Source organism: Ambystoma mexicanum, chromosome 8, assembly GCF_040938575.1.
Source record: "Ambystoma mexicanum isolate Mex_15411 chromosome 8, UKY_AmexF1_1, whole genome shotgun sequence".
Lineage (NCBI taxonomy): Eukaryota > Metazoa > Chordata > Amphibia > Caudata > Ambystomatidae > Ambystoma > Ambystoma mexicanum.
Window position 1 is genome coordinate 9,342,869 of NC_090929.1, and position 23,773 is coordinate 9,366,641.

A 23,773-nucleotide genomic window follows, 5' to 3' on the forward strand; every position below is an offset into this window, starting at 1 on the left:
TTGCGTAATTCAGACCGGGCAAGTGCGGGGAAGATGTAAGGGGAGACGTGTTATGCAAGATTGTATGCAGTACCCTTTGGGTGCACTACAACAACCCTGACCTCCTGGCAATAGGAACCCAACCTTTGGTATAAGTCTGTACTACACATGTTGGTAGTGTGGCTGAGCAGCCAGGCCTATCTCAAGCTGGGTCAATGTGAGCAGTAGGGGGATTACACAGATATTCACAGTGACCAGTATTCAAATACACTTACAGACAAGGTTTCTTGATTAAACAATTATTAATTTAACGGTCAGTTTGAGTAAGCCTTCTTCAGAAGGGGAAATATTATAGTAACACAAATTCACTCCAAAATGCACAGTCCTAGATTCTCTAAACCAGCAAATACCCATTTGGGATGGCACACAGACACTTCCTACACCCTCAGGTGACAGGACACTGTGGACATTAATATATCACTGTTGCATCTAGAGTAATACTGATGAGTAAGTCAAAGAAAAGTATTATTAGAACAAAACAAGAGATCACACAAATATTCTCAAGCAGGTAAGTACTTTTGAACCCCCCCACCACCCCACAATGCAAAGTTAGTTAACCCCTTCCTTGAAGGAAGACCAAACACAATGTCAGGAGGAAGAAGAGTCATTCAGGGAGCCAGGCTAGGCCAAAGTCAATTGAGCAAAAGTCTAGGTGAGCTGAAGCACTTCTTTCAGGTAGTTAAAAGTCTTGCACAATGTTTTAGAAGTCTTTGTAGAAAAGAAAAAATCAAAGTAGGACCACAAGCTGATTAGGCTTGTGAGGTAAAGAAGCTGATAGCAACTCTACAAAAGCAACCAAGACAAGTCTCAACTGAGAAAAGGTGAGGTTACACAACAAGAGGTAAGTTCTTAGACTTTACAGTACCTTTGGTTAGAAGAAAAAGGCTTTGGCTGACATCTGTTCTTGAGCAGATCCTGTATTCCTGGGCCTCAGTCGTGGGGACAAGAGGGAGGACATCTGGAGGAATCCTGCACTGCAAAGGGACCGTCAGCAACAGAAAAGGACCAACTTCTTTTCAGTGGCACTTCGCAGTATCAGCTCCTCGTGTCTAAGCAAATAGCAACACCGCGGACTCTTGGCTGTTGAGATGGGCTTTCCTTGCATCTGGGGTCCAGCACTCTGTTAAGGTGGCTCAGGCTCGGCCAGTCCGGCTTCCTGGGAGTCCGGAGGATCTTCCTGGAGCTCTTGGCCAACTTAAAAGCAACGCACACAATCTGGTATTCCTCTCACTGGCTCTACGGTTTCCAGCAGCAACGGCTGTGGAAATTCAATTCAGCTCTGAGAGGATGTCCAGGTGGTTTACTTTGGAGTTGATTGGTCCCACGAACTCAAGGGGAGAAGTCGTCCTTGCAGGGGCTTCTCTAGTAGAGGAGAATTCAGAGCTTCAGCACAGCAGCAGGGCTTCACCGGGAAAACCAACGGTCCAGGAGTTGGAGCAGGCGTCTCTTCCAAGTTCTTCTTCGGATTCCTTTGTCCAGTGGTCGACTCTGCCTATCAAGCCAAAAAGCCTTGCCTTTTATGCAGGTTTGTCCCATTCATGCCAGCCTAGCTGTCAGTCATCCAGCAGGGTGGCTGTGCTTGCAGGACAGCCAGCTGGCCTATCAACTGGGAGTACATTCCTGTCTCCCAGGAGACTAAGCACATGGCGTTTCAGGCACCTCCCTCGCTTCATGCCCCCGCCAGACATCCTGAAGCCAGAGGCGGCCTTCACTCGTGAATCCCGCCAAAGACAAAAATGAAAAACCTGATTTGGTGCACAGAGTAAATCTCAAGGAGGACCTTTCCACAAAGAAATGGCGAAAAAAGACCAGGGCCATTTTGACAAAAATGGCACCCTTGGGTGCTTTACTGCAGCTGCGAACGCAGCTTGCGGTAAAAGCACACCGTGGCAGTTAAAAGTAAACCACTGCCACCAGCCATTCATCGAGGAAAGGGTACCATAAAAATGTTACATGAGAAAATAGACAAACCCCTCCAGCACCCCATTGTAAGATACTGTGTGCTGGGTCTAGAAAGTTAAAAATTTAAGTAAAGTCAATTTCACTTCACTGCTCTTGGAAACAGTAGTTTATCCAAGAGAAGGTATTTAACCTTGGGAAATCTGCAAGACTTCCCTGTGCCTACTGCACTGAAGGTGCTGTGCGACAATGTAAAAGATGATGCCTATGGAGTTTGTTAGACTTCACAACCAAACGAAGCACGGAGTTCAAATCACATTAAAAATACACGAGAGAGTGGGGGACAGGGGGAGAAGAGTCTCACTCTCTCCAGGTTAAAAATTCAAGTCCTCAAAATCGAGCAAAGTTGCTGGGGGTCTCTAACGTAGAGAGGAATTGGCACATTTCTGAGAATTCTCCCTGAAAGGGTCAGTGGGGAAATGCAGTTAGCTCGCAAGTGCAGCCCTTGGGGGGCTCATAAGTGCAGAGAGAAGGGACTGGAGGGTTGCAGATACAGACCCTTAAAGGCATGGTCTAGTAAAAAATGTTATTTAAAAAATAGATAGGCAACATAAAAAAAAATACTAGCATTCTCTTTTTTAAAACTTCCTATGTAAAATTTTGAGCTATTCAAGCTCAAAATTCGCAAAAGCAAGCACATGGGCGCATCCATTTTGTGAAATGGATGCCCTCCTGTGCTGGCTTTTGCTTTTGCAGCACTAATGAAGGAAAAGCCAGCCAGCTGTAGTAAACAAAAGCTACCACTGGGTGGCTTTCCCTTCATTAGTGGTGTACGCGGAGGACGGGGACCGGAGACCAGAGCAGGAAAGCTGCAGCTGAATCTCAGTAAGTGCTATTTATTTTTTTTAAAAAATAAGCGCTAGCTGCAGTTTTTTTTCTAAGTTTTCCGTGCTGGAGCAGCCTGGAAAACTTAGAAATAAAACCGCAGCTTTAAAAACGTTTTATTTATGTTTGCGGTCGCTTTTGAAGCGACCACAAACATAAATACAACGTTATTGTGTTGGAAAACACTGCGGTTTTTCTTTCCAAGTTTCTCAGGCTCCGCCGGCTCGGAGGACCGGAGACCCAAAGTGATAGCCACAGCAGGCAGAAACACAACGCGGTTACATGCCGCGTAGTGTTTCTGCCTACAGCTGATTTTCCATTTGGGGCTATCGGAGAGCCCCAAATGGGAAATGCTAAATGCTGCGTTGTTTCTGCCTGAATCTGCTTTCCCATTTGGGGCTCTTGGGCTCCCCGTGGGGAGCTCGAGAGCCCCAAATGGGAAAGCAGATTCAGGCAGAAACAACGCGGTTGTGTTGGAAAACGCTGCGGTTGTGTTGGAAAACGCTGCGGTTTTTCTTTCCGAGTTTCTCAGGCTCCTCCGAGTTGGAGGAGCCTGAGAAACTTGGAAAGAAAAAACGCAGCGTTTTCCAACACAATAACGTTGCATTTATGTTTGCGGTCGCTTCAAAAGCGACCGCAAACATAAATACAACGTTTTTAAAGCTGCAGCTAGTGCTTATTTTTTAAAAAAAATAAATAGCACTTACCGAGATTCAGCTGCAGCTTTCCTGCTCTGGTCTCCGGTCCCCGTCCTCCGCGTACAGCACTAATGAAGGGAAAGCCACCCAGCGGTAGCTTTTGTTTACTACAGCTGGCTGGCTTTTCCTTCATTAGTGCTGCAAAAGCAAAAGCCAGCACAGGAGGGCATCCATTTCACAAAATGGATGCGCCCATGTGCTTGCTTTTGCGAATTTTGAGCTTGAATAGCTCAAAAGTTTACATAGGAAGTTTTAAAAAAGTGAATGCTAGTATTTTTTTTTATGTTGCCTATCTATTTTTTTAAATAACATTTTTTACTAGACCATGCCTTTAAGAGCTGGGGAGCCGGAGGCAGTGAGAGGTCAACTGGAAATTCAGGAGCCTGGGCCCCAGTTCAGAGGGTGAACAGGTGACCAGTGCACGGAGAAGTCAGGTGCATCAGCAGGGGAGAGGAAGAGAGAGCGGAAGCAAAAAGGAAGGTCTCGAGTTGCTTCCAGAAGCAGATGTGGTTCTGCTCACGTTTGAGAAAGGCAGGGAGGCTGTTCCAGTAGGGAGGCCCGAGCCGAGAACAGAGATCTGCCCCCAACTCTCTGCTTGGGGAAGCTTCGGACCCTCAGAGAGTTGGAGGTGGATGAGCAGAGAGCTCGAGAAGGAAGATGTTTTGGAAGAGAAAGTTGGAGGTAGAGCAGGCCCAGGCCTCAGAAAGTCTTGTGGATGATTCAGAGGGTCTTGAAGTTGATCCTTCCAGCCACAGGGAGCCAGTGAAGAGATTTCAGAGCTGGAGGATTACGATCCCTGGGCTTGAGGCCAAAGGACAAGTCTTACATTCCTGTTCTGGATAAGTTGTAAAGGTCGAAGAGTAGAGGCAGGAAGATATAGAAAGAGGCTGTTGCAATAGTCCAGCCTAGAGAGGACCAGAGCTCTGGAGACAGTGAGCTTCTGGGGGAAGTGACAAAAGGAAGAATACCTCTGAGAAGGTGCAGCTGGGAGTTTGACTTCTTAGAGACATCAGATGTCAGAAGAGAAGGATAAAGTGGAGTTCAAGATGACACCAAAGTTCTTAGACTCACAGGAAGGAGCAGAAAGAGGGCCCAGAGTGGGCGGCCAGAGAGAATGAGGAAAGGAGGGAGCAGGTGTCCCAATGAGGAGGATCTCAGTCTTACTGGCATTAAGGCAGAGATCATTGGTGGCACACCATTCCTGAATTGTGGCCAGACAGTCTGGTATGAGAGAATAAACAGAGGTGGCTGAGGGGAGCCGGAAAGAAAGCTCAGTGTCATTCGCATAACATTGACAATTGGAGCAGAAAATAGCAATGCAGTGAGCAAGAGGTGCCAGGTAGTGGTTGAAGAGCCATGTTAGACCCCTGGGGAACATCACGAGTAGAGTGAGGGATAGAAGAGAGGAAAGACCCCAGTTGGACCTGTGGGAGTTGGCCGGTAGAAAGGAGGTCAACGAGGCCAGGGCCTGATCAGTAATACCAAGGTTGTCATGGAGACGGTTTAACAGGATGGCATGGTTGACTGTCAAATGTAGAGGATAGATCGAGGATAATGAGGACAGAAGGGAGATTAGAGTCAAGATTGGAGAACAAGTCTTCACGGGTGTTCAGGAGAGCAGTTTTTCTGTGCTTCTGGCTGCTCTGAAGCCAGGCAACCAACAATTTCAGTATGTAGATTAAGCTGGGAGAGGGCTAGCTTTTCCAGGAGTTTGTGTCACACACTCAGCATATCAAGACCCATCCAGTGATCACATCACTCACAGTGTTCAAGGACGTTCGACCCAGCAGCAACATGGTGATCAAGTGGCACGTCTCTACAAAATCCCACCAACAAAGGCTGCTACTTCGCTTCAGCTGCGGTGACCGTGGCGGCTTCGGCCGTGTCTTAGATGGCAGTTACCATGGAGATTGGGGAATGCGCGTACACCGTGGCTACCTGCTCACGTGACATGGACTCACTCACGTGACCGAATAGCCATAGCAACAGAATCAGCTGTGTTTTTCCCCAACTCGTAGGGTTTTTGAGATTCTGACTCTTGGCTCCACTGGATTTTTTTACCTCGTTTCATTTCATGGATTACCTCTTGAAAGACCATTTGGCAACAACGATTTCTACCCGCTTGGTTTACACAAACTGCTACTGCTTTGGCTACGGCTCTACGGACTGCCTCATTCATAACATTTTGCTACGGCGCTCCTCTTTTGTACTCCCGGACATTTACCGACCTCGGACACTTAACTGGATTACTGTTGGATATTCCTTTTTGCATCAGGCATTGCCCTAAACCTCCGTCCCTGGGGTCCTTCTCAGTCGAGCTTCAGTTTATGGTGGTAACACGTCAACTGCCTGTTGGGACCTGGTATCACAGTTGCTGGTCCTTCATTGATCATAACATTGCACCACCCTGGGGGGGACAGGCAGAGATCCTGTTTAACCTCCTGCCTTACACAACTTCCCCAGCTTTCCAACTGGTAGGTGCCCTTTCTTCTAAAATATCTTTTTGTTGGTTCTCTGCATTGTACTGCCAAGCGATTGATACATTAACTTCCTGTTTCCATTGCAGCTACCTGGGGACCCGGTGTTCTTGTTCTAGCCACCTGTGGCATCAATAACCGGTCAGCAAGTTATTTCTCATCTCCCTAACTGGTGCTTGGGGACGGAGGTATACATAGTCGATGCAGAGTTCAATTCTTGACAGTTTGACCAGGAAAGGAGTGATGGAGATCGGGTGATAGCCGGAGAGGAAGGATCGGTCGAGGGCTTCTGTAGAAGGGGGTGCGCATGAGAGTGCTTAAAGGGGAGGGGAACTTCCAGTGGCAAAGGAGTGGTTGCAGAAATCGGCCAAGGGTGTCGATTTGGTCCTTGAATGTTCTGGATGAGCTGGGGAGAAGCTGCTTTGACAAGACTTTCATAGTACGGACCTGTCAAGAAACATCAGGGGTGTGTTTGGGAGAATTCTCGGAAAATGTGCCAATTCCTTTCTACATTTGAGAACCCCAGCTCTTTTGCTGGACTTCAGGACTTTTAATTTTTATCCTGGAGAGGGAGACCTTTTTCCCACTCATGTATTTCCGTTTGATTTGAACCCTGTGTTTCTTTTGGTTTTGGAGTCTGAATCTCCATAGGCATATTTTTACATCGTGACACAAAGCACCCTCATTGCAGTGTCACAGAGAAATCCTTTAGATTTCTTAAGGTTTAAATACCTTCTCTTAGATAAACTACTGTTTCCAAGAACAGTGAAGTGGAATTGACTTTACTTACCGTTTTCTCTTTGTAGACCCAGCACACACTATCTTACATAGAGAGCTGGAGGGGTTACTTAGAATTCCCTTTGTCTACCTTCTCATGCTACCCTTTCTACAAGTAATGGCTGGTGGCAGTGGTTTACTTTTTCCTACCATTGTGTGTTTTTACTGCAGGCTGCCCGCGCAGCTGCAGTATTGCACCCATGGGTGCCCATTTTGTCAAAATGGCCCCAGTCTTGTTTTTTGCCATTCTTGCTGGAAAGGTCCTTCTTGAGATTTTCTCTGCACACCAAACCAGGTTTGGTCCCTTTGTTCGTTTTGTCTTTGGCGGGATTCACGAGTGAAGCCCGCCTCTGGCTCCAGCGGCCTTTAACTCCATCATTCTGTCTGGCAGGACCAGGAAGTCAGGGAGGTGCCCGAAACTCCCTGTGCTTAGTCTCCTTTGGTTACAGGAATGCATCCAAGTGTGATTGGCTGGAGGGCTGTCCTTGGAGGGTGTTAGGCAGAATCCTGTGCAGTGCCCTTAAGGACCACTACACACAATTAAGACTACAAGTGGCAATACAAGTTCACCTTTGGTACAAGCCTGTACTACACTGTTAAAGTGGTAGCAGTAGCGGAGCAGCCACACTTATCTCAAGAGCAAATGAGCAGTAGTAGAGATTACACCAAGGACTACAATTACTGTGATTCAAGCAAACACTGACTCAAGGTTTTGGTTAAAAAGTAAAAGTATATTTATTTTTAAACCATCAGTTCACAAAACACTTCACTTCTATTAAATTAAAACCACATGAAAAATACACTACACACAACCAATTCACTTTGTGCAGAAGAACTCAAGGTAAGTACATTATGGACAGACCGGTGTTGTGAAACAGAAGACGTTACTGGGAATACATATATCATCACTTTTTGACAGTAATGACAGTTCGGTCTTACTAAAGATACGCGTATCCGCGGAAAGAAATGTTACCGGGGTAAAAACACACTTAGAACCCGAGTTAGCAAAAGAGAGTTGGGGGCAAAAATCATAGGCAATACTTCTGACAAGGCAGACAGAATCAGAGAACACTTGCTGATAGGAGGATAAAGTCAATAGGCCTGCGCCAATGTCAAGTGGAACCGGGTTCCTGTTGTCGAGGATCACAGAGTTAGATAGTTCAAGATTCAACGTTGCCAGGAGTACTTTAATATTGTCAACAGAGGAAGCAAAAGTTATAAGAGGGAAGGAAGACAAGGGCAAGCCTTGGGTGAGGAGAAAAGGCGTTCACCCTAGTTCCTCGAAGCTGGACACAGTACCTTTATTCTTTGAAGAAGCTGGTGCCACGGCAGTTGTTCCTGGTAGTTTCCCGCAGACTCACAGTTCCCGGAGCTTCAGTCGTGGGGACAAGAAGGACAACGTCTGGAGTGAGCTGCACTACCCAGGGATGAGGCCAGCAGCAGCGACAGTGAATAAAAGGTGCGCTCCTTGAAAACAGGATAGGCTCTTCAGATGGCTATCTGGACCACTACAACAGGGTGCAGCGATTTCGACCACGAAGAGGATCCTCTGGCTGTGGAAGATGAGCTGGTTGATCCCACCAGGCTCAAGGGAAGAAGACTCCAGACTGGATCTTCTCTGGTCGTTGAAGGGTCGATCACTCAGGACTGCAGCAGGGCTCCACCAGGACTCAGTAGTTGCAGCAGCCGTCTTCTTCTCCGCTTTTCTTCGTTTCCTTGTAGTTACAGTGGCGACTGACTTCCAGCCCAAGAGTCCTGCCTTTTATGCGAAAATCCCCCATTCACACAGCCTGGCTGTCAATCACGCGGCAGGGGGGTTGTCCGGCCCGGACAGCCACCTCAGCCAATCATGGCAAAGTGCGACTTGTGTTTCCTAGGATACCCTGTGCAGGGGGTGACTACACCCCTCCCTCACATACAGCCCACCTAGACACCCAGGCACCAAGAGGAGGGCTTCTTTGCAGAAGCCCGCCAAAAAAAGGTGAACAAAGAAGGCAAACCTGGTTTGTCGCGCTAAGTAAAACACAAGAAGGACTTTAACAAAAAGAAATGGCGAATAAACCCGACCAGAGCCAAAAGAAAGTATTTGGTCAAGCGGGTTTATGTTCGAGGCTAATAGAATAGCCTGGAACAATACCACGTTTATATAGTATAATCGCGGTAGAAAAGGTAGGGTAGATACCACAGCCACCAGCCAAGTGTAAATGTTTAAAGAGCAAAACAAAGCTCAGAGAGGCACAGACAAAAAGGGATAGGCATCAACCCTTTCCAGTACTCCATGTAAGATGTGGTGTACTGGGTCTGTAGTTTTAAATGACTACGTAAAGTAAATTACACTATCTGTGTCTGGGGGACAGTAGTCAGCCCCAGAAAAATGGAGTCAGTGAGAAGTCTCAAAGACAACCCTGTGTCACTGCACTGAAGGTGCTGTGTAACACGCACAAACAGGTGGGTTTTATGGAGTGGTGTGCTCCACAGCCCAAGATCACACAAACAGTAAAAATACACATGGCAAAACACATGTAAGAGTGGGAAAAAGGCTCACACTCTTACCAAGTGGAAAAAATAAACTCCAGAAATCCAGCAAAGCTGCTGGGGGACTTACTAGGTGAGGGGAAATTAGCCATAGAATGAGAATTCTCCCTAACAGAGGACAGCCACCCTGCTGTGTGATTGACAGCTAGGCTGGAATGAATGGGAGAAACCTGCATAAAAGGTGAGGCTTTTTGGCTTCGAAGGCTGAGTCCACCATTGGACGAAGTAATCCAAAGAAGAACTTGGAAGAGACACCTGCTGCAACTCCTGGACCATTGGTTTGCCCGGTGAAGCCCTGCTGCTGTGCTGAAGCTTCAAATTCGCCTCGAATAGAGAAGCCCTGCAAGAGTGACTTCCTTGGGTTGGTGGGACCAATCAACCCCAAAGTGAACTTGTCTTGACATCCTCTCAGAGCTGGCTGTACTTCCACTGCTGCTGAAAGTGCCAGGGAGAGGAACACCAGATCGAGTGCATCACTTAAGTCGGACCAGAGCTCCAGGAAGATCCTTCGGACTCCCAGGAAGCAGGACTGACAAAGCCTGAGCCAAGTCAACAGAGAGCTGGACCCCAGATGCGAGTAAAGTCTAGAGTGGCATCCGAGAGCCTGCAGTGCTGCTATTTGCTGAGATGCGAGGAGCTGAAACCGCAAGGTGCCACTGAATTGAAGTGTGACCTTTGCTGCCGGTGACCTTCCCATTGTGTTGCAGGAGTCCCCAGAAGTCCTCCCTCTTCTCCCCACGACTGAGGCACAGGAACAACAGGATCTACAGAGCCACAAAGGAACAGAAGCCAGCTGGAACCATTTCTTCTAAACAAAGGTACTGTACTTATCGTCTTGCTTCCAAGGACTTACCTCTTGTGGTGTAGCCTTACTTGTTCTCAGTTGAGATTTGTCTTGGTTGCCATTGCAGAGTTGCTTGCAGCTTTGCCCCCACAAGCCTCCCAGCTTGTGGCCCTTCAAGTGAATCTTACTTCTACAAACGTTTCTAAAAACATTGTGCAAGACCTTTACTTACCTGCCAGAATTTCAGCTCCCCTAGACTTTGCTCAACTAACATTGGCTGTCCTGGCTCCCCGAGAGAGACTTGTTCCTCTAACTTTGTGCTTTTGCCTTTCCTCCAGTAAAGGGTTAATTTATTTTGCATTGGAGGGTTTGAAAAGTACTTACCAGTTTATGAATTATTTGTTAACCTTTGTTTTATTCCTATATGTAATTTTTTACACCCAAACTCAGTATTGCTCTAAGTGTACCAGTGATATATTAATGTCCACAGTGCCCTAGCTATTTAAGTCACCTGAGGGTGTAGGAAGTGTCTGTGTGCCATTCTCAATGGGTATCCTCTGATTTACAGAAACAGAGTGTGTTTTGAAGTGTATTATAATTGTTACATATTTCGCTCCCTTCTGAAGAAGACATATAACTGACTGAAATAAATTCATAATTGTTTAATCAAGAAACCTTGACTATAAGTGTTTATTTGAATAACTGTCATTGTGAAACTGTGTTACAACCTTACAGCTCACATTGACCCCTCTTGAGATCAGCCTGGCTGCTCAGCCACACTACCAACCTGTGTAGTACAGACTTATACCAAAGGTTGGGTTCCCTATTTCCAGGTGGTCAAGGTTGCTCTAGTCTTCCAAAGGGTACTGCACACAATCTTGCCTAACACCCATCATGGACTGATCACTCAGCAATTAACTTCTGCATACCGCTAAACATTCCATGCCACTCACAACCAACACCCACCTGCCCCCCCCACCATGGAACAAAGACGTAATCACACCAGATCTAGCACACGCACGCCTCAAACCTCTTGATTCACTTGGCCTCCAGGAAGGACCTCCAGCGATAGAATCCTTCGACCTCTGGTTTACAAACACCCTCACACCGCTCACTCCAACAAAACGGGCCTCCCAGAGATCAGGACCAACACCCAGGTGGTTCACCGCCAATCTCAAATCACTCAAAAGTCTCAAGCACCGTCTTGAACGGACCTGGAGAGCTGACCCCTCGGGTCAGAACAAAATCACCATAGCAAAAACAACTGGAACATAGACTGGAAATCAAAAAAAGCAAGAAAAATGTCTATAGCAACAGAATCCTAAATGCTCGTAACCCAAGCAAGGAACTACATAGAATCATATCCAAATTCAAATCCCTGGCATGCTCGAGCCACCCCCTCCAATCTCCCAAGCCCTTTATGACACCTTATTACTGCACTTCCACAATGCCGCCAATGACATACACTCCGCTATCATCTCAAAATTAAAACGGCGGAGTGTGGCAGGAGTGTGTTGCCTGTGGATCAAGCTGAGTGTTTTTTCCTGCTCCATTGCTGAGGGAGGAGCTGAACTAGTAAAACCCCTGGCCAGACGCAGAGCGTTGCGGAGTGTGGCAGGAGCGTGTTGCCTGTGTTCCCTGGGAGCCGTGGGCGCTGGTGTGGCCAGGGGAAAATGGCAGGGAGAACAGGGATACCGCTGACCCGTGCACAGCTGAGGCGAGTGGAGCGTGGTGAGACCAGTGCTGGATCCAGCAAAGGAATTCGAATCCATCCCGCCCATGCAAATGCGGCGAGTCCCTTCGCATTTTGTTCACCCTCTTCCACCCCCTGCCACCCCCCCCTTCCACCCTTCCACCCTTTTCCGGAGTCCTCCCTGCATACCAACATGGAGAAGTGAGGGATGTGAATAAACAACGAAGCAGTCAGCCATACACACATACGAATGAGAAAGAGAGAAGAGAATGAGGGCGAACTGGCAGCGGAAGGGATGGAGATGCAGAGCGAGGACCGCAGGCCGGCAGAGGGTCTGCATGAGAAGGCCGTCCTTCACTGTTCACCCACTGAACCCGTGACTGACATCAAAGCTCTTGAAGCACTGGAAGCCTCAGAGCAGACGCCTGCTCCTCACTCTCTCCCCCTGCCCCTCACGGACCAAAGCAGCAACAAAAGCCTGTTAAGTACGGCAGTTCAAATCGCACAATTACCCTCCAGAAATAACGTACTTACCAAAAAAAAAAAAAGACCCGAAAGGTGCCTCCTGCACTGCGAGTGGGCTCCAGGAGCTGGAAACAGAGGGTGCAGAGAACGCCAGCGGCCCGCGGCACGAACGAGCCAGAGCTGGGAGGGGCCGTGTGTGAAGTGAGTGAGGAGGCGGCGTCAGTGGAGGGGTGTGAGAGAGCGAGGGTGCACTGCGGCCGACCCAGTGTAGCTCTGGATCATGGAAGTGTGCATAACAGCAAGAGAGAGATCTCCGAGCTGTCGGAGTCAGGAGGTACAGATGATGAAGCTGAAGCCAATCAAAATAATTTGACTAATAAGTCCGTAGATCCTCTGAGCCAGCTGGAAATCCAGAAGACAAATATCAGCTCTCTGAAAACATTGGCGTGGAAGAAGGTTGAGGAGGGAAACAGAAATAAAAGGAAGAAAGGAAATGCCATGAGTGGACATGGCAATAGGAAAGAAAACAGAAAATCTCCACTTAGTGACTCTGAAAATTGTAAAGAAAGGGGGTGCTCACTTGAATACTCAGCTCTAAATGAGCAAATAAACACAGATAAAGGTGAAAACAGCCGAGATTGTCTAGAGAAGATTTCATTGAATGCTAGATGGGGAGCCATACCCCATTTGAGCGCTGAAAAAGCTGCAAGAAGTCAGAACAAGTGGCGGTGGAGGCACACCCAAGGGCAATCATCATCGGGCCAAGCCTCATCAGATGAACAAGAGTGGAATAATCCATTTGATGAGGGCGATATGACACAAAAGGAAAAGTCAATTCCAGCCCCCACGCACCAACAAATAGAGACAGAAACATGGGTACCGGCTTCCACCTAGAGTGTGCAAACTGAGATAGTCACAAGCCTTCAGCAACAACCCCGAAGAAACTCAATTTCAATAGCGGACCAAGTGATTAGAGATCTGACACTCTTGAACGCGAAAATGGCGACACCGGTCCCGATGTATAAAAGTAGCAGAGTGCAAGATGGGGAGGAAGGGAATAAAATCAACCTTGCTCATAGATTTATAACTCCCTTAGACACGGCTGCACCAAGACATCAAATTTAGAAAATGATAGAGGCAAAGAACAATGGACAGCCAAAAAGGACCCGTAATGAAGCAAGTTCGGAGAGTGAATTTTATCACTCGCAGAAACGTGCGAAAAATCAAATTGTGGAGAATAATATGCCAAAAGCCGCTATAACAAAACAGCAGAATAGGACTAGCGGCCCAACCGAGAGAGTGGTCTCAACAGCATCATCAACTACAGAGTTTGACTCAGAAAAATCAATTGAAGTGCAACAGAAAGACAAAAACCTAAAGCTGCTCTCCCGAAAAGAACGAGATGGGATGATGGCCTCTAAAGCAGTAATTGAAAAATTAGTCAACGAACTACACCCGATACTGATGTCAGCCACAACAATTGCGGTAGCACTACTGACACAATTATATGAGCAACTAAATGAGACATGCAAGGACCAAAACACCTTGATCGCCCTACTGAGTGCTAAAGTGATAAAAATAGAAAGTTAGCTGCTCGAAATGACCTTACAAAACAAAATGGCACGGCGTGGAAACGAACACTCGATCTCAGCCCTAAAAGAAGCATTAAAAAATAATGCCGAGGACAAAAGCCTGCTAGCAGACGTTGCAAAACATGCTTCAACGATACTGAACAAAGAGCAAGAGAGGAGATCGGAGCTCTCCAGTATACAAGACATGAGTGGAAGAGCCCAAAATCACATTCAGTGGACCGCAGGACATGAAGCTCAAAAGAATAAAAATCAGCCAAAACAAAGAAATGAGCTAGTTCTCATTAATATACCTCCAAGAGACCAACAAGACATGAGCACACAGTATGATAAAGGAGGATTAAAGTCTGCTCTAAGAACAGAGAGCCCTGCCAAAGACTAAGAGTTAAATGAAACAAAAAGGACCAGCCTGCTGGCAGAGAAAGAGCAACTAGAGACAGTCGCTAATACATCAAGCAATGGAGACGCAAGTGTGCATTTGGAGCCCCACTACTCCCCAAGTGAGGATGAGCTACTTGTGCTCTCAATTGAGGGACTGAATCTACTCTAAAGTGTACCAGCAGAAATGGTTAATATAATCCCAGTGGACGGGAAGTGTGCCAAGGGAAACCCCGCAAAAGCAATTGCCGCCAAAAGAGAAGTCCACTGAACATGAGTGGTTTGAAATATTCGAAAAACCACAGTCCTTAAACCAAGGGAAGGAAGCCGTAGACGATTCCCCCGTAGTCTTTGTCGAAGATGTTCTCGTTGGGCGAAGTGACTTAACAGGGAATAAACCAACAATTCGGTAAAGATAAACAATGTCTCTAGTAAGAGCTCCGCTATAGGGCGACCAGTTATCTGGGCGGAAAAAAACAATCTGAGGGACCTCGGCGCGTGAGGGATTTTGGGTACTACACACGTCACGATCGGGATAATGTTACAGACACACCTATGCCGACGTCCCCTTTCGTTCCCCCCGAAAGACAAGATGCAATACTCCGCGGTTACCACTCGATGTTGGTCCGTATGCACAGCATGTGATTCTAAGCGGATTAACAAGCATCAGAAATGTGAGCTATAGAGCTGTAGCAATGAAATCCACCAATAGAAGTAGCCAAGTAAACTCAAGGATTCAGTTCTAGTTATTTAACATACATTTTTAAATAAGCGTTCTTTAAACAGGGCAAGATATTTAACACTGTAAATATACTTTAAAAACTTTCAGAATCAAACAAGTTAGTGGATACTCTTTGGATATGCTTCTTACACACTTCCTACACCCGAGGTGAATTCATTTACAAGGTCAGTAATGGCATTTATATATCACTAGTTATACTTTGCAGATTCTGATGTTGCAGAAGGAACAAGTTACTTACCTGTAACTGTTGTTCTCCAGCATGGGTCTGGCATGGATTCACATGCTCATGAATATTCCCCGTCGTCAGGCCGGGAATCCTCGGTATAGAAATAAATCAGTATCAGTTTCGTTTCTGATCTGTCTTTCTTAGTAGTAACCAATCACTGGTCTCTCGGTCATACTGCCCCCAGCCAATGACTGCCCTCTCCCTAAGCCCCGCCTCCGGCAGCCATCCTCAGATTTGGTAGCACGTAAAGTGGCAGTATGACCAAGTGAAGAGCCGCAGAGGGGTAGGCGGGAGGGTTTGCATGTGAATCCATGCCAGACCCATGCTGGAGAACAACAGTTACAGGTAAGTAACTTGTTCCTTCTCCAGCATGGGGTCTGGCATGGATTCACATGCTCATGAATAAGAGAATACATAGCAGTACACACATGCACAACCACGGGAGGTGGCAAAAGGCTCAACATTAAGCAATACAACAACTCAACATTAAGCAACTCTTACCTCCTCACCAGGCTCACCTTAGGCGAACATGTTGCGCAGCACTGCTTGGCTGACCCTGGACTCCTCCCTGGAGTCCCGATCGATGCAGTAGAATCTTGTGAAGGTGTGCGTCGACCTCCATGTCGCAGCCCTGCAGATGTCCAGCAGGGGCACACCAGACAGGAACGCCGTGGTAGCAGCGATCGCTCTGGTCGAATGGGCTCTCGGATGGCCGGGCAGCGGTCGGTTTGCCAACCGGTGACAGTGCATGATGCAGCCGGAGAGCCACCTGGAAATGGAAGTCTTCGAGAGAGCCTTCCCTTGATTCACAATCCCAAAGTTCACAAACAACTGTGACGTCTTCCGAAAACTCTTCGTGCGGTCCACGTATAACTTCAGCGCTCTAGCTACATTCAGCGAGTGCAAAGTCCTCTTGGCCGGCGACAAAGGCGACGGGAAGAAAACTGGCAACACCAAAGGCTTGTTGAGGTGGAAGACCGACGGCACCTTGGGCATAAAGGAGGGGTGTGTCCTCAGCAGCACCCTCGTGTCATGAAAAGTCAAGTATGGAGGCTTGCAAGATAGGGCCTGGATCTCTCCCACTCGTCGTGCGGAGGTGATGGCCACGAGGAAAGCTGTCTTCCATGACAGGAACTTCAAAGGCGCTGAATGCATAGGCTCGAATGGGGCCCCCCCATGAGCCTGGTCAGCACCACATTAAGCTCCCACGCCGGGGCAGGAGCCTTCACCGGCGGAAATGATCGGAATAGTCCCTTCATGAATTCTTTCACCAGGCGATGAGACCACAAGGACACCCGTCCCGTAGTCCTGGTATATCGGGAGATTGCAGCCAGATGTATTTTGATGGAGGAGTGAGCCAGTCCAGCTTTGGCCAGCGACAGTAGGTACGGCAGTACTTGAGGGGCCGTAATCCGCAGAGGGTTAATTTTCTGTGCACGGCACCAGACAGAGAACCTCTTCCATTTATGTCTGTAGCACTTTAGAGTTGAGGACGCCCTGGCCTTTGCAAGAACCTCTCTGCAGTCGGCCGGGATGTCGTACCCTCCAAACTCTAGTGCTGCAGGAGCCAGGCCTGCAAGTTCCGGACTCCGGGTTGTGGTGAAGAATGGCGCCTCCTTCTCTGGAGAGGTGGTCTGCGTCCGTCGGCAGCTTGACTGGTGGGGACGTTGACAAGTCCAGAAGGTCCGGGAACCAGATCTGTCTCGGCCACGCCGGTGCGACGAGGATCATCCTGCACCGGGACCTCTTGAGCTGGTTGATGAGCCGGAGCAGCAACGGCAGCGGAGGGAACGCATAAAGAAATAGGCCGTCCCAGGGGAACGAGAAAGCATTGCCCATGCTCCTCGGCTGGGGGAACCTGCTGGCGAACCTCCGGCACTTGGAATTCGTCGCCGTCGCGAAGAGATCGATTTGGGGTTCGCCCCATCGTCGTAAGAGCCGATCCTCTTGATCCTGGCGTAGTTCCCACTCGTGGCACGAGCGCAGTTCCCTGCTTAGTGAATCGGCGATTGTGTTTTTTATTCCTGCCAGATGAAGAGGCACCAGAAACATCCCTTGGGCGACGGCCCAATGCCACAGATCCTGGGCTTCCTTGGATAGGGCCGGGGACTTGGTTACGCCCTGCTTCCGGATGTAGAACATCGTGGTGGTGTTGTCGGTGAAGATCCTCACCACCTTGCCCTTGAGGGATGGAAGAAAGGACCCGAGGGCCCAGAACACTGCGCGGAGCTCCAAGATGTTGATGTGGAGAGACTTCTCCTCCGGGAGCCAAAGGCCTCTCGCGTGAAGATCTCCGGAGTGCGCTCCCCAACCTTCCAGGGAGGCGTCCGTCGTCACCGACGACTGAAAGACCGTGCCCACCGACAGATGGGAGCGGGTACCCCACCACAGGATCGCCTGACGGAACTTCTCGTTGAGAGGGATCCTGTCCTCGATGCTGCCCGTCGACTGGACCCAGCGGGCGTCGAGGAACTCTTCTGAAGCCTGCAAAGGCGCACCAGATTAATGCAGGACGACATCATCCCGAGGAGGGATTTGATAGATCTTACCCTGGCCATGTCCGTGGCCAGCAGACGCTGCACCTTGCCCAGAATGGTCCTGGTCCTTTCCTCCGACGGCGAGGCCAGCAGCGCCACTGTGTCGAGCTTGGCTCCCAAAAACAGGGCGACTTGCGACGGAACCAGGTGGGATTTTGGAAAGTTGATGGAGAATCCCAGGTCCGTGAGCAGCTGGACGGTCTTCGCAGTGTGCTCCACGGCGAGCTCCCTTGTCCTTGCCAGGATGAGCCAGTCGTCCAGGTAGGGGTAGACGTGGATCCCCATGTAGGCGCAGCCACCGGTGCGAGGCACTTGGTGAACACCCTGGGTGCTGACTTCAATCCGAACGGGAGGGCCTTGAACTGGTAGTGCCGCCCTTGGACCATAAACCTGAGGAACTTTCGATGTCTTTTTAGAATGGGGATGTGGAAGTACGCATCCTCCAAGTCCAACGACGACAGGAAATCGCCCTCCTCCAGCTGTCCCAGCAAGTGCTGGAGGGTGACCTTACGGAACTTCTGTGCCTTGATGTACTTGTTCAGTCGTCGTAGGTCCAGGATGGGGCGCCATCCTCCTGTCTTTTTTACGAGGAAGTACCTTGAGTAAACTCCGGAGTCCCGAAGCCTCTTTGGGACGAGCTCGATGGCACCCTTCTTGAGCATCGCCCTTACTTCCAACAGTAGTTGAGGGACAGGATTTTCCTTCCTGGCCACGGGTGGAATGCAAGGGCACTTCTTCTGAAACTCAAGGGCGTGCCCTTGGGCCAGGGCATCCAGCACCCAACCGTCGGTGGAGATGGACTCCCACACGCTGACGAACCTCGCCAGCCGGCCTCCCACCGGGGTGCTTCGGCAGGGGCCCGACCCCACGGTCGGTTCAATCTTGCTTGGAGGCCGCCTTGCCTCCTTGTCGACGACGGGCACCACCTGACTTGCCGCGTCCCCTGTAGGCTTCCTGGGATGAAGATCTTGCCGCTTGGCAGTACGTGGAGGAGCCACTGCCGGATATCCCTTGGAGGCACCTTGTCTGCCTCCGGAGCTCCGAAAGGACGGCCGTCGTTGGAGCACTCCCAGTGCCCGGGCAGTCTGTGTGTCTGTCTTGATGGCCTGAAGGGACTCATCAACCGCCTTCCCAAACAGGTTGTTCCCGTCGAAGGGCATGTCCAAAACCTTGGTTCGTACCTGGTGGAAATCCGTGGCCTCGAGCCATCCTCGTCGTCTCAAGCAAACGCTGTTGCCCAACTGACGGAAACCAGTGTCGGCGATGTCCGTTGCCACCGTGATGGCGTGGTCCGAAGCAATCTCACCCTCCTGTAGGATTTCAAGGGCCTCAGCCCTTTTGGCGTCCGGAAGGAAGTCCAACAGAGGGACGATTTTGAACCACAACTCCCTGTCGTAGCGGGCTACGATAGCCAGGGCGTTGGCCGCCTTGATAGTCGCTGCGGTTGAGATGATAAGCCGTCCCATCGTGTCCGACTTCCTGCCCTCGCCGTCCGGCAGGGAAGATGATGTTGAGGCCGATGCCCCCCCAGCTTTCTTCTTTGCCGCCGTCGAGACAACCGAATCCGGGGCAGGTTGCGCCCGAAGGCACAAGGGGGCAGCGTCGGGGACCTGCTACTTCTTCTCGTACCGGTCCATCTTTGCCGGCGCCGTGGCAGGGTTTTTGAGGAGGGCGAGCCCCTCATCCCAGATGTCATCAAGAAGCGGTACGGCGAGGACCGTCTTCCTTTTAGCCTCGCGCCGTTGGTAAAGGAACCCTTCCTCCTCTTCTGGGCAGACCTGGAAGAGCTCAGATGCCCTGGAAATCATGGCTTGAAAGGATCCAATCTCGTCGGGTGGGGACGCCCGAGCAGGGGGGCGACGGGGGACACGTCCCGTCGTCGCCTCCGTCGTCATCTGTACCTGTCGTAGCCGTGTCCGTGCCTGTATCATCCCCTTGGGTAGTAGACCGGGGGGAAGGCAGAGCAGGCCGCAGAGGTGGGAGAGGTGGCGTAGGATGCGTCGTCCTCCTCTTATGCAGCGGACTTTCCGAAGGTCCTGGCTCCGGTTCCCCCGCCGGGTCTGGCTCAGGTACCTCCATCGGGGGAGGGGCAACCTTGTCCTTATCTCCGAACATAAGGGCTGAATCGCTGACAAAATGGCTGCCGAAGTGTTCTGCGGCGCCGGAAAAGACGGGTGCGAGGACTCTTGAGGAGCCCTGTCGGCGACCCCCGTCGCTCTCGTCGTCGCCCTCATCGGGATCCCTCCCGATGGGCTGGGCCTCTTCCACGACTTCGATGCGCTCTTCTTCAGAGGTCGTGTCCGTATCCACGATGGCCCTTCCCCCACCTTTTCCAACGAGGACTTTGTGGGGGTCTTCTCAATGGGCCTGAAAGATGACTCCCTCCACGGTGGCATGGAGACTCTGGGTCCTGAGGGCGCCTCCACTGGTGTAGCCTCCACAGGCTGAGCCAGGGCCGCGGCGACATCCTCAATCGAGGTCTTAGCAGGGTGAATTAAGGCCATCGTCACCTTCTGGACGCCTGGCGCCTTCACCTTGGGGGGAGGGTCCGAGCCACGCTCCCCCTCTGCCGGAATCTTCGAGATCGACTGGGGCCTCTCCAGAAGCTTCGCCAGGTTCTCGGACTTCATCTTACCCGAGCCAGAGCGTTGGCTCGTGGTTGATGGTGCCGGGGAGGATGCGCCCTGCCTGGCAGCCAAGGAGCCCGACCGTTCGGTGCTCCCGGTGCTTAGCCTTTTGTTGGGCCCCCGTCGCCGGGCGCCCTCACAGGATTTTTCTTCTTCTCGCCTGATGGGCTCTTCCCTTCCAGCCAGTTGGCGAGACGGAGGTGGCGATCCTTCATGGTCCGCTCTGACATGTTCCCACAAAACGCACAGTCCTTCTCTGTGTGCGTCTTGTCCTCATGGAGACAGTAGAGGCATAACGAATGCTTGTCCTCCTTGAAAACATTCTGAAGCTAGCATCCAGGGCAGGTCCTGAACAGCTTCCCGGGCGTCGAGCTTCCTTTCTCCTGGGCCATGTCCGGGGTAGGCCTCCGAACTTCTGGAATCCTCCAAAAGCGTAAATCAACGAAATCTTCACCCTTGAGGGGCGTAGAAAACTCCCAAACGGATCCCCGTTGATCGGATGTAGAAACTGTGGAGCTTGAGGCTCTATTTAACCGAAAAATGAGAAAAATCTCCCTAAAAAAGAGCCAAACGCAGCAAAAGCTCGAGAGCTACAGCATGAGGACTCCCAGCACTTGAACGTGCGGCAAAAATCTGAGGATGGCTGCCGGAGGCAGGGCTTAGGGAGAAGGGCATTCATTGGCTGGGGACCCAGAGACCAGTGATTGGTTACTACTAAGAAAGACAGATCAGAAACGAAACTGATACTGATTTTTTTATATACCGAGGATTCCCAGCCTGACGACGGGGAATATTCATGAGCATGTGAATCCATGCCAGACCCCCAGCTGGAGAAAGGAAAGCTTTAAGGAAGGAAAAAGGTTAAACAGGTTCTCAGTATATGTGAGGCCAACTAAATCTTCCAATGAAATCTAGACAAGCCTTTCCCCGCAATAACAGTCTTAAACAAGTTACCACCTATCAGGGACAAACAATATGAAAGCCAATGGGCTAGAAGAGTCTGCAGGGAGCCAGGACAGCCAAAGTCAATTGGAGCACAGTCTATGGAGCTGAGGCACTTCTTAGATTAAGTCTTGCAATGTTAGAGAGTTGGTAGAAACATCACTTGTAGGCTCACAAGCTGTTAAGCCTGTGAAAAGCAGAGTTGGAATCAACTCTAAAAAGGTAAGCTACTGCAAGTCTCAACTGAGAAAAGCAAAGCTCAAAGACACCAAGTGAAAGGAATAGTGCGCTCAAAAATGTCTTTGTCCAGAGCGTTCGGGGCATGTGGTTTTAAGCAAACTGATCGATCTTAAGAACATTTCCTATGCACCTTACTTTAGTTTTCCTCACTTTTACACATGCAAAATCAACGAGTCGGACGCGACCATCTTGTGGTAATCTTATCCGTGGATCGATCGCCCTAAGTTCAAGTGCTCCTGAGGCACTAAATCATATCACCCGCCCCTGAAGCTGACATCACTAGACGCGTACGGCCCATTTCACAATGCAAACACCAGTCTTGTCTCAAAGTTGTCTGTGCGCAAGCTAACAACGTGTCTCCATTGAAATGGCAGGATGCCTCTTGCCTCAATAAATATAAACAGACCGCTTCTCATCAGACATCAGAGTTGCCTTTTAAATCGTTTCACTGTCTTTGTCTTTTTATATAGCCTGTGACTAGTTTCTGCTCTGTTCAGCTAACTTCGTTGCACGAAGCCCCCACAAACAGATACTTATACTAGCATTCCTATTGATTTAAATCGTTACTTGCATTTGATTTAAACATTTTATCATATAATGGCAACAATACAGCCCTATAACTACGGGCTGGAGTATTCAGAGGTGGAATTAGTCGATAGAGAAAGAGGAGGAAACGATGGGGCATCGGACTACAGTTAGGAAGACTAATCATAGGATCCTGAGCCTACTTGCATGGAAGACGTTTGGACCTGGTGTACCTGCAATCGGTAAAAGGTCATGCCAACCGAGGAGGAGAACTGCTGCAGCAAAGCAAACTCTGGATGCTTGGCCTACATATCGGAACAATACACACCACCGCTATGCGTTAATGAGCTGCACGTCTTCAAGGCAGCCCGCCTCACAAGGTCAGTTTTGAGGATTATGATGGTGCTTATGCACGAACTTCGCGAAACAGTTCTCCCTCGCAATCCAAGTAACGAGTAAGTGGACTCTAGATGTGATGTCATTTTGACCACTGAGGCCACTGTCTCCTATATTGTCGTAACTTTGATCCATCACTGCCAAATGAATATAGTCTGCTAATTTAATACATTTCTTGCGCTTTTGGGAAAGAGTGTTCATTTTATGTGACTTTCACGTTAAACTAAAAGAATATTTCTCTATGCCCCACACGTTATGCATTGCATGTGTGTTCACTTTTTTAATGCCCAAGTTCATTGATCCATGAAGTAACTTTTGTACGGGCAACTATGCCATAGGATGCAGGGTGCATTTTCAAGTAAGGTTTGTACACTTATGATATAATATATGATATGGCATTTATAATGCGCCTATACACAAGTGTTTCAAGGCGCGACGAGGCAAGGGGGAACAAAGGGAAGACAGACAACGATCCTACTAGGCCAGGTGTCATTAAGTGCATGGGAAGGGGGGAAAGGAAAGAGCGGGGGGGGTAAGGGGGAGGGGAAAGTACAGTACATGGGAAAGTGGAATAAATAAAGATAAATAAACTGCCAGCTAGTGGCAAGTGCAAAGAAGTGCAGACATAAGTGCTGGTAGGGGGACTGTAGGGATACAGAACAGTGATCCCCAGGTGCAGGGGTTGCTAGGGAGGCAGTGCAGGTGGGCAATTGACAGGGCCAGGGCCAGAGATCAGAAAGGGTGGCCAGGTAGCCAGTGCAGTTGCGGTCAGGAATTCAGCAGGGGAGAGAAAGCAGAAGCAAAGAGGAAGGTTTTGAGGTGCTTCCGGAACCGGAGATGGTTCTCCTCAAGTTTCAGAGAGGCAGGAAGGCTGTTCCAGAGAGAGGCCCCTGCCGAAGAGAGAGAGATCTACCCCCAGCTCGTTGCTTGGAGAAGCGACTGACCCTGAAGGAGTTGGAGGCGGATGAGCGAAGAGCTCGAGAAGGAAGATATTTAGGAAGAGAGAGTTGAAGGTATTGCGGCCCCAGACCCCAGAAGGCCTTGTGGACAATGCAAAGGGTCTTGAACTTAATCCTCGCAGCCACTGGGAGCCAGTGAAGAGATTTAAGTCCTGGAGAGATACAATCCCTGGGCTTGAGGCCAAGGACAAGTCTTGCAGTCCTGTTATGGATAAGTTGCAGAGGGCGGACAGTAGAGGCAGGCAGATTTAGATAGAGGCTGTTACAGTAGTCCAGCTTAGATAGGACAAGGGCTCTGGAGACAGTGAGCTTCTGGGGGAAGGAGAGGAAAGGAAGAATACCTCCAAGGAGGTGCAGCTG

At 49.5% G+C, this 23,773-nt stretch overlaps 1 protein-coding gene across 5 annotated transcripts in view; it reads right to left on the minus strand.

Moving 5' to 3' along the window:
• FPGS (folylpolyglutamate synthase) overlaps positions 1-23,773 on the minus strand; it is a 669,976-nt gene that overhangs the window by 33,308 nt on the left and 612,895 nt on the right. The gene's annotated exons all lie outside the window — the stretch shown is intronic.